General features: G+C 42.0%; 3 non-coding genes across 3 annotated transcripts; 1 reads left to right on the plus strand and 2 right to left on the minus strand.

Annotated features, from left to right (window-relative positions):
* The first annotated feature begins 72 nt into the window (after nt 1–72).
* Nucleotides 73–143, plus strand: trnap-ugg (transfer RNA proline (anticodon UGG)). The gene has a single exon. It is a non-coding gene; the product is annotated as a tRNA-Pro (tRNA).
* Nucleotides 144–3,532: 3,389 nt separating this feature from the next.
* Nucleotides 3,533–3,614, minus strand: trnal-aag (transfer RNA leucine (anticodon AAG)). Its single transcript has one exon. It is a non-coding gene; the product is annotated as a tRNA-Leu (tRNA).
* A 575-nt stretch (nt 3,615–4,189) lies between these two features.
* trnae-uuc (transfer RNA glutamic acid (anticodon UUC)) lies at nt 4,190–4,260 on the minus strand. The gene has a single exon. It is a non-coding gene; the product is annotated as a tRNA-Glu (tRNA).
* Between the last annotated feature and the right edge of the window lie 12,187 nt (nt 4,261–16,447).

The raw sequence follows: 16,447 nt of genomic DNA on the forward strand, positions 1-16,447 counted from the left end.
CCTCGACCGAGATAATGAGACAGCAGAAGAGATATACAGAGAGAGAAAGTTGCTAATTTGATGGTTTTACATGGCTTGTTGGTCTAGCGGTATGATTCTCGCTTTGGGTGCGAGAGGTTCTGGTTCAACTCCTGGACGAGCCCTTGATGCAAGGAGCGGTTATAACCCTAATCTGTGATTTAAAATCCAGTTATTGTTAGTTTAACAAGATTATTATTTCTTTTGTTGTTGTATTTTATGGACCATGAGTCGATAATAAAGGCTATCTAGTGGGTACTTGCTGACTGTTGTAGTTAATCTAAACAGCAACAGTTTTGATCGCAAAGTGATCCTTTGTGCAATGGTTTTAGATTGGAGGCATGCATAAAGTAATGGCAAAAAAACAGTTGTGCTTCCTGGCAGATGAAATCATTCATAGCTTAGAATTTATCAGAGAAGTATGGTTAAATCAGTTCAGTTTAATATCACCACAGATAGGTAGGTACATGCAGAAACATGTCAAAGGCGCGTCAGGCAGCCTGGTCGCCCAGCGTCTGGTTGGCAGCCTGGTCGCCCAGCGTCTGGTTGGCAGCCTGGTCGCCCAGCGTCTGGTTGGCAGCTGGTCGCCCAGCGTCTGTTGGCAGCCTGGTCGCCCAGCGTCTGGTTGGCAGCCTGGTCGCCCAGCGTCTGGTTGAGCCTGGTGCGCCCAGCGTCTGGTTGGCAGCCTGGTCGCCCGCGTCTGGTTGGCAGCTGGTCGCCCAGCGTCTGGTTGGCAGCCTGGTCGCCCAGCGTCTGGTTGGCAGCCTGGTCGCCCAGCGTCTGGTTGGCAGCCTGGTCGCCCAGCGTCTGGTTGGCAGCCTGGTCGCCCAGCGTCTGGTTGGCAGCCTGGTCGCCCAGCGTCTGGTTGGCAGCCTGGTCGCCCAGCGTCTGGTTGGCAGCCTGGTCGCCCAGCGTCTGGTTGGCAGCCTGGTCGCCCAGCGTCTGGTTGGCAGCCTGGTCGCCCAGCGTCTGGTTGGCAGCCTGGTCGCCCAGCGTCTGGTTGGCAGCCTGGTCGCCCAGCGTCTGGTTGGCAGCCTGGTCGCCCAGCGTCTGGTTGGCAGCCTGGTCGCCCAGCGTCTGGTTGGCAGCCTGGTCGCCCAGCGTCTGGTTGGCAGCCTGGTCGCCCAGCGTCTGGTTGGCAGCCTGGTCGCCCAGCGTCTGGTTGGCAGCCTGGTCGCCCAGCGTCTGGTTGCAGCCTGGTCGCCCAGCGTCTGGTTGGCAGCCTGGTCGCCCAGCGTCTGGTTGGCAGCCTGGTCGCCCAGCGTCTGGTTGGCAGCCTGGTCGCCCAGCGTCTGGTTGGCAGCCTGGTCGCCCAGCGTCTGGTTGGCAGCCTGGTCGCCCAGCGTCTGGTTGGCAGCCTGGTCGCCCAGCGTCTGGTTGGCAGCCTGGTCGCCCAGCGTGGTTGGCAGCCTGGTCGCCCAGCGTCTGGTTGGCAGCCTGGTCGCCCAGCGTCTGGTTGGCAGCCTGGTCGCCCAGCGTCTGGTTGGCAGCCTGGTCGCCCAGCGTCTGGTTGGCAGCCTGGTCGCCCAGCGTCTGGTTGGCAGCCTGGTCGCCCAGCGTCTGGTTGGCAGCCTGGTCGCCCAGCGTCTGTTTGGCAGCCTGGTCGCCCAGCGTCTGGTTGGCAGCCTGGTCGCCCAGCGTCTGGTTGGCAGCCTGGTCGCCCAGCGTCTGGTTGGCAGCCTGGTCGCCCAGCGTCTGGTTGGCAGCCTGGTCGCCCAGCGTCTGGTTGGCAGCCTGGTCGCCCAGCGTCTGGTTGGTTTTTAGCCGTTTGGGCCCGTTCAGGGGCAATTGAACATCTGCAAGATTTTGAATAGCTGCCTCAGCTTCCACTTCATTGGTTTCCAGTTGCGCTGAAAAATATGTAGAAATCGTTTAGTCCCAACTACCCTTGACATTATACTGTTAAGACTTTACCATTAAGGCTTCTTTGTTTTTGATTAACAGCTTGATTAACATACTTAAAGCAAGTATTAAGACTTCCTTTTAAGACTTGACCTCTCCAAAACATTTAATTGGTAATTAGGCCAGTGGAGTTTGTTTACATTATAGAATCTGTATTTAGATTTAGCTAGCACAGCAGTTGTGTTCATGTGCTGCATTAACTTTTTGGGGAACTTCCACGATCCCTACAGAGCTACCTTACCTTAAGTTGGCTGACTAACTATATAAATGTCTGAATAATTTGAGAAGCCAGCTTATACCCACATTGTATGGTCAAAATAGCTTAAATTAGACACGGGTTGGAATCCCCAATCCAAAAGCCAGATAACTTAACCTTAATTTACTACAGTGTGCCTCAAAGAACCTCAGCTGCAAATACAAATGCAGCATTTCCCCCCAATATGGTTTCATAGAACCTGCTCACCTTCTTTAGCGGCTTGGATCAACTTGGACTCCATTGACTGGAGAAGTGCAAAGGCCCTCTTCATGGAGATATCATTGGGAGACACATCTGTAGCACAAAAGAAATTCAGTTAGTGTCCGTAAGTAGCTCTTGAAAGATTCTGTCACTAACGCTCTTACCTCTAATCATTCTCCTCTGCAGCTCATCATCATGTCTTTCATTTGTGCCGCCAACTGGCAAACTCAAGCCTAAGGACAATGCAACTGCTGTTAATCAATAATTCTGCTGTTTGACGCCACATATCATGAACTTGTTCCAGCTAAATTTAATTTCAGTAATTGAGTAATTTACCCTACTCTTTACATTTGCTGTACTCCACTACATATTTGATTATTACAAGCTTCATAACAGAAGAAATGTAACAACCTTTGTTAATCCAAACAGTCAGCACACAAACAACAAAGGCCCAAACAGCTCCCATCACTCCAGTCACCAAGAGAAACTGGTTCCTGTGCTACATGCCAGGTTAAAACCATCATGCAGGTAGCACAGCTGTTGCTGATCAGCTCTGATTGGCTCTCTCTGCAGAGTCAGTGCTAGTGGAGATTCAGCCCATGAACAATGGGAATTTGGAAGCAAGGGACAATTATAGACGATATTGTAAAGAAAGTCCAGGAAGTTGTGTTTTTTACAAGAAAGAAAGTCAAGGATGTTTGTCTGAACACTGTTAGACTTTTTTTTGTAAATTTGCGTTAACTTACTGGCAACGTGCTGTAACTTCCTGATTACAGTATCATAACTGTACATGTTTTTTTTTACCGTATAATACCCTTACTGTAACATAGTTTTACAGTAGTAAAAATACCCTTAGTTTTACTGTTTAAAGAACTCCACAGTGGCAAAGCCCCAGCGATTGATTAAATCCATTGTGAAATATTGTAAGGAGAGGCTGTCTTGGTTGACACACCTCTTCAACATTGCGTGGAGGTCTGTGGCAGTGCCTAAGGAGTGGCAGACCAGGGTGGTGGTTCCCCTCTTCAAGAAGAATGGCATCTGCTCATTACAGGAGTATCACACTGCTCAGCCTCCTTGGTAAACTCTACTCCAAGGTGCTGGAAAGTCAAGTTTAGCCAACCCTCAGCAAGGAGTGCACCAATGTATTTCAGCAGTTGGCAGTGGTGGGATTTGAACCCACGCCTCCAGAGAGACTGGAGCCTTAATCCAGCGCCTTAGACCACTCGGCCACACTACCTGCAAATATCATTTCCCCAAATTGTGACAAACACAAGGAACGTAACTAACGGTATGCTTGTTAATGTTATTGGAACAAAACGTTTGCAAGGGAAAAGCCAATACTTACATACTAAAAAATGTATCACTCTTTGTCATTTTTCTCTGGCATTGTTGATTTTAGAATATGTAACCAATGAGGAGGTTTAGGTCTGTGTGAATATGGGCTGAGCATTTACCTGGACTGAACTTGTATACATCTTCTTTTGCATATTCACTGTAAAGAGCCATTACTCCTCCAACTGCCAACTATTGTTCCAGAGACAATAGGATATACAGTTTTAGATTGCAAGGTAACTGTCCAAGACCAAAGACTTCACTGAAATACCTCAAGGGATCAAAACAGTTTGTCAAAATGGGAAAGTTCATGTTTTTTGATTCGAAATTTGAGCACAGTTGTTCACTTACCATTCAAAAACCAAAGTACGATCATGAAACCCACATAACTTAGATTACCTAACTACAGCTCTGTTTAATACAGGCCAATGTCAGAGATCGTACAGATCTTGCTGCAGACCTTCACCGGCTAAATACCTCTTCCCATACCGGGAGTGAACCCAGGCCACCTGGGTGAAAACCAGGAATCCTAACCGCTAGACCATATGGGACTGACCACATATTAATAACAGGGATTTCATGAATGAATTCATAGTCTGGCTGGAAACAGGCCTTCTCTTGAACGTAAATGAAGAAGATTCTTAAGTAAGTTTTATCTTGAAGCTTTTGAGTGTTCTTTAGGTTTTTATCTGCTTTAACTATTACCGGACAGCAGGGGCACGGAGCAGAGCAGAGCGGCCGTTAGGGAGGAATCCTCCTCCGTGTTCAGCTCCATTTTGAACAGGCGGTAAAAATCTTAACGTTGGAACTTTATGACAAATAGAAATGTTGACAGGTTGATTTCTGTTAATAACAAACACAACTGTAGTCAATAGAAAAAGAAAATATAAATATATGTGAAAAGCCGTCTTGGTTCATCTTTCCACTGTTCCTACAATCACCACTCTGGTCTGGTTGGAAACTAAAGGATCTAAACTAAAAGGATGTTCCTCTTTAACTAAAAGGTCTATCTCTGTAGGGATCCATCCCATAATGTTGGCACACACTTAGAATAATAATCTGAGTCTGTCAGCAGCAACAACACAACCTTTAGTGGACGCTGACTTTACCTTTAAATTAGGAGTTTAAACAGAGACACAACAGGAAGAATAAATCCATCAAATCAAGTCCCCAATAATCAGCATGTGGCCTTGTTTTATTTCAGGTAGTCAGCATGGAGCTGTTCCACATTCCCAGACATTTAAAACAAGTCGATCATTGGCGTTATTCCACGATTCAGATGAATAAATCAGCTGTTTGCTATTTGAGCTGCTCTGTTTCCTGCTGCGCCGTCATTCTTTAGTGTCCTCTGGAAACAGGTTGCTGTCCTTTACTGTATGTACAGAGATCTGAGTGTTGCGTGGTTATTGTAAATAGGCAGAGATGGCAAAAGTACTCACTTTCCGTACTTAAGTAGAAGTACAGATACTAAATTAAAAAATACTCCGGTAAAAGTGGAAGTACTGATTAAACTTCTTTACTCAAGTAAAAGTAACAAAGTACAGGCTTGGAAATTTACTTAAAGTATAAAAGTAAAAGTAGCCTTGCGAAAGCTACCTGGAGCACACAAATGTTACAAGAGAGACGCTGAGGAACTTCAGTGGACATGGAGGACATGTCTTTATATGGCAAAGGCTACATTTTAAATGGATGTCTGCCAACAGGCCTAAAACATAACATATATGATTATTATGACAGAGACTGGGACTCCAGGTTAATAAGATTCTGACTTATTAGCAAGATATGAATTCAGTTGTAATTCTGTGAGAATTCACAGATCCAGTTTCTATTTTTAATTTTTCCCCCTAACATTGAAATGAATCTACATGTATGTGTTCTCAAATATTGAATATTGATGACGTAAACAATAATAACGATAACTCCAGTGAAATGATGTGAAAGTTGAGAACTAGATTAGGACTAGATTAAAGCTGATTCTGGTTCTCAACTTGGCCCCAGGTGTGTCTGTTAAAACAGACGGAGACAACTTCTGTCTAGCTAAGTTTCCATCCACTTGTCAATTGAATTACAGTATCTGAAGTTTGGTCCAAAAAAAAAAAAAACTCATGCGAATAAAGCTGTGAAAGTGTTGATGCTTCATAAAGATTGTTGTAGGTAGATTTTGCCAGTTGGTTGCAGCAAGGAGGAGTACCAGGAATGAGGAGTCAGGGATGCAGTTATGGTGAAGATGGGATAATTTTTATTTATCCCAAAATAAGGCCGCACGGCAAAATACAAAATACAAAAATATCAAGAAAAAAACTAATGAAAATCAAAAACTTTCAAACAGAAAAGAAATAGACTTAAGAGTCAAAAAGGTAAAATAACAAACTGAATACAAAAATACAGCTGTATATAAATTGACTGTTATTGACAACGTCAAAGAATCCCTACAGACTTACGTCTGACATCATGCCGGTCTCCCGAGCAACTGGAATCTCCCCCTTAAATAGCGTTACCCCTGAACTGGATCAAACCATTTACTCACATTCTACAGGGGGCTCCGGTGGGAATCATCCAAAAGGCTTTTAAATCAGCCAAGACCTTAGTCTACGTAATTGAACATACAGAAATATAAATGGCACAAAACCCGCTTAACCTCACTACAGTTTTACCACGGTTTACAACATTTATAATATATTAATTAATTCTGGGTCGCTTCCGTTAACCCCGGAAGTCCGCCCGCCTTTGAAATCCCCGGTGTACACAACAAACACCCTTTAACACTCGCATCCGAAGACGCCGGTAAGAAGACACAGAACGCTAGTTCATGACTGTAATTACCTTTAAGTTAAATAAACAGATGTTAAATTGACATAGAACGGATTGTTGTGTGGTTATTGTAACTAAGGAATGTTAATGAATATAAGGTTTTACACAGAAAGACAGAGTAATGTATTGGCCTAAAATGTATATCATCGTAGCTTTCAGATGTTAAAATGTGCGCACTCGTAAACTACGTGACTATTGTAAGGCGATGGAAATGGATGGATTAATGGGTGCATTTAACTACGACAAAAGGTAACAAAAACACGTCACATACACTAGCATATCACAATAAGAGTCTTAAAAAGTCAATGTTCCAGTCCGAAGGTTTAAGTAGCGCCACGCTACGGTGACGGTCGCCACGCGCCCTGTCACAAAGATCAACATGCAAACTAGCTAACAGGTGAAGAACACACCAGAACCACTAGCTAACTTACTTTAAATGTGAAGAACTATAGACCAACAACAGGCTTAAGTGAACTGACAACATGAGTTATACGACTTACAGTTCTCAAAGACTCTCACACACCATCTCAGCTGATTATCCTCCGGTCAGCTTGTCTCCTTTTCATTTCTCTCACTTTTTTCTCCATGAAGTGCGCGCACCCGCTCGCGGTGTGTGGCGCTTGTCCGCGCTATTTTCCGACATAACCTCTTGTACAAGACAAAAGTAACGAGCCAATTTTTTAAATGTAAGCAGTAGAAAGTACCGATATTTGTGTTAAAATGTAAGGAGTAGAAGTAAAAAGTCGCCACAAAAATAAATAGTAAAGTAAAGTAAAAATATCAGAAAAATCTACTTGAGTACAGCAACGAAGTATTTGTACTTCGTTACTTCCCATCTCTGGTAGGGGGTATGATTGGTTCATCAAGTCAGACCGAACAGAGGGAAGAGTCTTTAGTGTAGGGTCTGATCAGAGCATGAGCAGAGTGAGCAGGGACTATGATAACGGGACCCTGGTTGTCTCTAATGTCTCAGTGGGGGACGCGGGGGGGTACTGGTGTGCAGTTTATGATGGTGATTTCCAGTGTGTGTCCACAGAGAGGACGGTGGTGGTCTACGTGGAGCCCTTTGGGATCTACTCCACCTTCTTCAAAGTGAGATGCTCAGTGCTCAGCATCCTGCTGCTGATGCTCTGTGCTGCTGTAGTCGCTGTGAGGAGATACACACACACACACACACACACACACACACACACACACACACACACACACACACACACACACACACCACACAATATGATCACACACACACACACACACACCACACACACACACACGCACACACACAGACATACACCTAATATGATCACACACACACACACACACAGAGACAGACACACACTTAATATGATCACACACACACACACACACATACTTAATATGATCACACACACACACACACACACACTTAAAATGATCTCACACACACACACACACACACACACACACCATATGATCACACAACACACACACTTAATATGATCACACACACACACACAGAGAGAGAGAGAGATTACAGACATGAAAAGAAATGATGGGAAATAAGACATAAATACTCAATTAATATATATAATAATAACATTAATAATAATATATATACAATAATATATGTTTTAATAAAATAATAATATTGTGAAAATGAAATAATTTGATAATAATGATAATATTATTTAATACTGTTATAATAGTATATTAATATAAATAAGTTGAATGGTAGAAGGTAACCTTTGATCCTGACATTAGTATGTTGTGAGTATATGTAGATGATATTATATGTATTTATAATGTATTATACATATGTATATATATTGAGTTAGTATATATATATATATATATATATATTGGTACATATATTGTTTAATATTTTAACATGTTGGGAATTCACTTTTTAACTTTACTACTTTACTTTAACTTTACACCTTAGAGATTATAACTAATTGTTTTTATTTAAATGCGTGTGTCTGTGTGTGTGTGTGTGTGTGTGTGTATGTGTCTGTGTGTTTCTGTATGTGTGTGTGTGTGTATGTGTGTGTGTGTGTGTGTGTGTGTGTGTGTATATAAATTATGGGATGTTGTGTATTATCTATGAAGGAATATGAATTGTCTTTAATGCGTTTATAATAGCTGTATGTTGCGTGTTGTTTGTGTTAAAACGTGTTATTATCTTATCTCTATATCTATAATCTAGCGTCTGAATAATAAACATTATTAAAAATGATTGTGAGTTCTGATTCATTTTTATGAACAACACGCACACACACACACACACACACACACACACAGACACACACACACACACACTCACACAGATGCACACACACACACACACACACACACACACACACACACAAAGATACATACACATACACAGAGACAAACACACACACACACACGCACACACAGATAGACACAAACACACACCCTCTCACGTCAGCCTCTGTGTGTAAAGTTTCCTCTGATGATGAGATAAAGAAGTCAGAAGAAGATCAGCTGATGACGAGCGTTGCCATGGTGATCTGACGGCCACATCCTGCACGGAGATATCAGCCGACGCAACAGAGTAGAATCTCAATGAATTCATATATATGCAGTACATATACACACACTGTGAAAAAAATAAAAAGTACAAAACAGGACCTTTAAGGAACAAAAGCTCGTCACTGGGGTGGTACCCTCAGGTACGTAGTTGTACCTTGAGTAAGAGGATAAAAGTTGTACCTTACCTGTTTGTACCTTCTAAGGGACAATATTAAACCTTTGAGGATCAATAACGTACCTTAAACCAAGGTACAACAAAGTACCTGTAGAAAAGGTACCATGTTGTCCCATTAAGGTACCGCCCCAGTGACAAAGCCATTTTGTACCTTTTAGTTGCAAAACAGTTCCTTTTTAACTCCTTAAGTGAAAGAAAATAAGGCAAACAACTAAGTGAACTTTAGACATTTATTCTAGTCCTTTAAACGGAAATGTTTAATTCACAGGCTCTCAAACATAACACGTAACATCCCAAAATAAAATGAAAAAATGTTTTAGGATGTCATGTCCAATTTAAAAACATTTAAATCCACTTTATTAACAACTTCATGCCACCTTGTCAAAAACAAAGAGACCAGTCAGCAATAGCAGAGAATAAATACAACAGCACTATTTATCTTTACATTTGCTTCATTTTATTTGACATTTTTCTCTCTTTTTACCTTCTTTAAACCCTTGTGTCGTCTTCCTGCAAATGTGTGTGTGTTTGTGTCTGTGTATATCTGCCTGTGTGTCTGTGTGTGTGTGTGTGTGTGTGTGTGTGTGTGTGGGCCTGTGTGTGTGTGTGTGTGTGTGTGTGTGTGTGTGTGTGTGTGTGTGTGTGGTGTGGTGTTTGTGTGTGTGTACGTGAGATATGTTGTTAATAATAATGAATCAGAACTCACAATCATTCTTAATAAGGTTTATTATCCAGACGATAGATTATAAAGATAACACATAACATGGTAATAACACACAATAACATGGTAATAACACGGTATTAACATGGTAATAACATTGACAACACTGCAACACTACAACTATTATAAATGCATCAAAGACAATTCATGTTCCTTTATAGATAATATAAACATCCCATAATCTTAAGATTTAAAATACATCTGGAACACACACACACACACACACACACACACACACACACACACACACACACAGACACACACACACAGGCACACACACACACACACACACACACACACAGACATGCACACAGACACAGACACACACATTCAACATGATCAGTAATAATCTCTAAGGTGACTGTAAAGTTAAAAAGTGAATTCCCAACATGTTAAACTATTAAACCAATGCCCCCCCAAAATCCCCCCATCCCCCCACACATCCCCCCCCCCAAACAACAACAACACAACGATAAGATCAACTAACCCAATATGTATAATAAAATATAAATAACATATTATGAATACATATAATATCATCTATATATACACAACATACTAATGTTGGGGTCAAAGGTTACTTTCTACCATTCAACTTATTATATATTATTATTATATTATTATAATAATACTATATTATAATAATAATATAATAACAGTACTGTGAGGATATAATATAATTATATAATTAGATTTTTATTATCATATTATTTTATTATGTAATGATATATTATGAAAATAATATATTATTGTATTTATATTATTGTAATAATATTGTATTATGATATTATTACAATAATATATTATTGTTAAAATAATATATTGTTGTATTTATATTATTATAATGATTATTATTATAATAATATAATAATATTATTGAGTATTTATGTCTTATTTCCAATAATTTCTGTTTGTTATGTCTGTAATCTGTGTGTGTGTGTGTGTGTGTGTGTGTGTGATCATATTAAGTGTGTGTTTGTGTGTGTGTGTGTGTGTGTGAGATCATATTAAGTGTGTGTGTGTGTGTGTGATCATATTAGTGTGTGTGTGTGTGTGTGTGTATCTCCTCACAGCGACTACAGCAGCACAGAGCATCAGCAGCAGGACGCTGAGCACTGAGCATCTCACTTTGAAGAAGGTGGAGTAGACCCCAAAGGGCTCCACGTAGACCACCACCGTCCTCTCTGCTGACTCACACTGGTAATCATCATCATCATCATCATCCTCTGGGCCATAAACTACACACCAGTACCCCCCCGCGTCCCCCACTGACATATTAGAGATAACCAGGGTCCCGTTAACATAGTCCCAGCTCACTCTGCTCATGCTCTGATCAGACTCTATATTAAAGACTCTTCCCTCTGTTCGGTCTGACTTGATAAACCATTCATGCCCCCTATCCTCTCTCCTACCTGGGCACCTGAGAGTGACATCATCTCCCTCTGAGAAGAGCTCTACAGCGGGGGGGCCGAATGGGGGACACACCACCAGATGATACCATTGCTCTCTCCTAGAGACTTTACAGTAGTACACACCTGAGTGATTTAACATCAGAGATGAAAACACCAGCGAGTAGTTCTGGTCTACTGAAGGATCAGTCTGGTTCAGTAGTCCTAGGTCAGAGGAGATCCTGTTAGACCAGCAGGGGGGCTGTTCATCAGCGGAGTCAGCAACGGTGCACGGCAACACGGCGGTCTGTCCCACTGAGCGGTAGATCATCTCAGACGGTGGTCTCAACTCTACGATCTCACTGCTGACACACCGCTGCTGGTCCATCACCAGACAGCTGTAGTCTCTAAAGTCTGTTACCGTGACGTTGGAAACACGAAGATCTGATGAGTTTGTCTCCACTTGGTATCTTCCTCTAACATCGTCCACCACTTGGTATCTTCTTCTAACATCGTCCGTCTCTGGAGTCGTCTTGTCCCCAAAAACTCTGCTCCATGTCCCCTGCTCATATCCAGAGTCCAGTTTGAACCACTGGACGTCCCGATGACCAGCTGCTGGTCCCCCACATGACAGGTCCACTGTTTCTCCAGGTCTCACTGTTAAAAAGGACCCAAATCTTGTAGAAGTACAAACCGTGATAGTGATATTGTTGCTATGGGTTACGGTGCCCTCGGTCCAGCACTCCTCTCGGTACGGGCCGGAGTCGGACTGGGTCAGGTCGAGGATCCTGTAAGAAGAAGTCTCCACAACGCTGACCAGTCGTTGTTTCAGGGGTCCAGGTACTGAGGACTGGTTGGACCAGAGGTCAGAGGTGCTCCACAGGACCAGGTTCTCCCCCCCAACAGACCTGGAGATCAGGCAGGAGGTGGTGGTCTTGGGGGGGTTGAAGGTGTAAGAGGACCCTTCCTCTCTGATGATGAGGTGTTCTCCTGCGTGGATGCTGCTGATGAGAGAGACCAGCAGGAAGGAGAGCTCTGGGACTGCAGCCATTCTGCTCCGGGGTCCAGGACCACTGACACCGCTGTCACTCACGTAGCTCAGATACACTCTACACCCCCCCCCCCCCCCCACTGACACCTCCCAGCTCAAATACACTCCCCCCCCCCCCACACTGACACCTCTCAGATCAGATACACTCCCCCCCTCTCCCACTGACACCGCTGTCACTTTTTCCGACTTCTTTATCTCATCATCGGAGAAACTTTGCAGCATCAGCTCTCTGTCTGTGTGTGTGTGTGTGTGTGTGTGTGTGTGGTGTGTGTGTGCGTGTGTGTGTGTGCGCGGCTAGCGTTAGCTCGACAGCAGGCGTTGGTTGCATGCGTAGATTGCGATAGATTGAGTTCCAGTGAAATGTTATCAGTTCGGTCACCATGGCAACCGTCATCATGTCTTTTCCTGTTTTTACCAACCATGACGTCTTTATCTCCTCATCTCCAGCATCAGCTCTCTACCCAGGGATCAACGTCCTTAATACAGGGGGGGGGGGGGGCTCACTTTGACTCTAAAGTGGCTACTCTCTCACTTCTCCATCGCTCTATCACACACACACACACACACACACACACACACCACACACACACACACACACACACACACACACACTCACCTACACAGACACTTCAGAGCATTTATAAATGTACATGAAAGTATCGCATTAGTTACTTTCTGAAGTAAATAGTTAAATAAGTAATATAGCTAAAGTAACCTGCCAAACACACACACACACAGACACGCACAGACACACACGCACACACACTCACACACACACACACAGACACGCACAGACACACACACACACACCGGCTCAACGCACACACCTGAGCACAAGTATAACTATCAGTTGTTTTCACTACAAAGTGTATATGTCTTATTTATTTTTGCTATAGTGCTTAACAAGCATTGTTTAATTCTGCCCAGTTGTGGCCTGTTGAGGGGCAATAAATATAATATATAAATATTAATAGTTCCCAAACATCTATGTTGTTATTAGTATGGATCCACTACACATAATATCAGAGCTGCCAACTTTTCCAAAAACCTTGGAGTGAGATATGGGGGGGGGGGGGGGGGGGGGGACAAAGCAATTTCTTTGGCTCTTTCAGCATCGTTATCCTTCAGGGTTTAGATTAGGATTTGTAATGTGTGGGGGGATGGGGGGCTCTCCCTAGGGGGGTCTGGGGGTACACTGAAAAAAATAACATGTTGGATTAATTCAATCGTGGACATTGGTTGCACACAGATGTTTTGCTTTGGCAGCAGATTAAAAAATTGAGTTAGATTAACACAAGGTATTCATGTTCTATAAACCTGTGTATGTTGTGTTGAGACAGAGTGATTGAAACATGTTTTGATAAAGTAATTTGTGCTCTTGGAACATTTTAATCCTTCACAATTTCATCACGTTGTTTCAACACTATTCAATAATTTTTACTCCGATACTATTTGGTCACCTAAATACTACACAATTTTGACACTAAAACAGATTGTATTGTTCTCTAAAGATGGTTGCCTGTAACAACTAGTAACCTTTCAAAATAAAATGTCTAATTTCACTGCAGTGACAATAGGTAAAGAATTAAACTGACATTACTGTTTTACTGTTAAACAAATCAACAGTGAACAAGTAATGTCAGTTTTTCAGTGTTTTACCAACTCACAGTCACAGAAAGGAAATTAGACCTTTTTCTTTAGAAAAAGATTACAGGCAACCATCTTTGATAATAACATAACATAATGTTCAAGGTCTCTATTGTCGAGATTAAATTAGGTGACAATTATAACTTAACAATTCAATGTAACTATAAAACAGATTTAAAATGCAAAAACATGAGTTACCATTGCCATTCCAGCAATCATTTATTTTAATGTCTAATACCTTTCTATTAACTCTCTTAACCCTTGTGTTGTCTTCACTTTCGGGACCCTCCCGTGTCCCTCGGGTCAAATTGACCCGTGACTTATTTGGGGTTTTAAAAACAATTCTGAAAATAAAAGAAACCTTCATAATCCGTTAACAAATATATTTTCTCAATTTCAAACAATTGAGATAACATATATATGTTTAGGGAATGCAATCAGTCTCTATTAGAACACAATTAAAAATGCAAGTTTTTGTCATAGAGTTACAATTCATGTTAAAAATCCACTGTGGAAAAAACATAAGTGGTCATATCCAGAACAGTGTTCTGAATTGAGTCAGGAATACATGTTTATTACAGAAAATAAGGTAAGGCCATGGATTACCAGGTAGAAAAAATGTAACTTGTACCATTTTTCTTCTTGTAAAAATTTGAAATGGGTCAATTTGACCCGATTACCAGACAAGGGTTAATCATTAAAATGACCCATTTTTACCAGTTGCATTTGCAGTTGCAAAACCTTTATTCAAGAGCCCAAACTTCCAACACTCAAGGAATCTGGTCATTAACTAACATTCAAGGTTTAAGTGTCACTTACAGACACAGGTAAATATTTCCAAACTGTTACGCGGCCTTCAGTCCGGCCATGAGTTCACCCTGTACATAATGTAATGGGAACATGACATAGACAATGATTTTCTTTCAATAATTGTTCATCTCTTAAGGGATTTTTTTCATTATAAGTAAATCCTTCAATTTGCCTCTGAAATATGTGTATATCCTAAAATAAGTCCTCCAGTGTTGGAGACAGCTAAAACTGTTCTGACTCTGCATTTCTCCACTGTAAGCAAGGTTGGAGCCATGAGGCCTTCTACAGACGAGATAAATCTCTGATTTCTCAGTCAGAATGACGGCTACAGTCATTCTTGACGCACTAGAGACAGATGCACGGGGATATAAGGAGGTGTATTACTGATCGTATTTACCAGAACTGTTGCCATATTGTAACTCTGTTCATGGTGAAAGCTGTTCTCGTCATTTGATTGTTCTCTGCAGAAAACAATTAAACCCTTCCACCGAATACCTAAACCTTTAATCCAGTTTGCAGCCTGTCTTTATTTTGTTTCAACAAGGTCTCTTCTTCACTCAAATTCCTCCCTCGCTGTACAGAAACTTCCACAAGTTTCCACATGCTGAATGGTGCTTTTTGCATCGTAATGGACGCTGAGGGGCACTACCCAGCGTCCGTATTTTCTTAGTTGGTACGGAGAACTTGGCTTGGACTACTGGAACTACCATTTCTTTTAAGATAGATTTCTGTTTAATTACTGGATAAAGAAAGAGGAAGTATAGCAGCAAGAGGTAGAGTTATGGACAATTACTTCCTAAGCCCTTTGCAAAGTGTTCTGAAGTGTTTTTTATGGCCAATCTTTAACCTGGGACGAACTCAACCCCCCTTCAGGGTTTGAACCCTTAGAACACAATTGTCATGTTAAATAAACACAGGATTGATTTCTTAAAAGTCTGATACATTGAGAGCTCCAGAGCTGATAAATATCATAACAACACTACTTTTTGTGCCCACTACTTCATCTACTTCTGCACTCATACTTGCCAACCCTCCCCATTTTCCCAGGAGACCCCTGAGTTTCATTGCCCTCTCCCGGTTTCCTCCCAGGGTCACAGCTTCCCAATAGTTCCCAGTTGATCAAAGTTCAAATTGCCACACCTTTTTTTCTTTGTCATCGCAACCTGTTTCTGTTACTTCACAGCGAGTTTAAGCCCTACGACTCTGAAAGTCTGCTGTTTCCATCCAGACAACAACACAGCTACACCAAATGTTAGTTGTGGCATGCAGGTGATTCGAAGGAGAGCCTAGTCCTCCTAAGACAAAGAGGAATAGAGATTACTGTATATCTTATCAAAACTTTGCTAAATAGACTACATTTTTGGTCATTTTGATGAAGTGAAAAAAACAGTATCCATTATAGCTGTTTTTTTCAGTCAATAACCAACCCCATAAGAGTGTCTTGCTCTTTTATTTACTTTTGGGTGTACTATATTTCTCAGCTCTAGGATGAGTGATTGGCCACATTTGATATACCGTACGTACCCGAGGAAATTTCCAATAAATCCCTTGATGATAATTAGGAGCCGAGCAGCGAAGCTTTTTTTGATTTTGGCCACAG

Source organism: Etheostoma spectabile, unplaced genomic scaffold (genome assembly GCF_008692095.1).
Source record: "Etheostoma spectabile isolate EspeVRDwgs_2016 unplaced genomic scaffold, UIUC_Espe_1.0 scaffold00003520, whole genome shotgun sequence".
Taxonomy (NCBI): domain Eukaryota; kingdom Metazoa; phylum Chordata; class Actinopteri; order Perciformes; family Percidae; genus Etheostoma; species Etheostoma spectabile.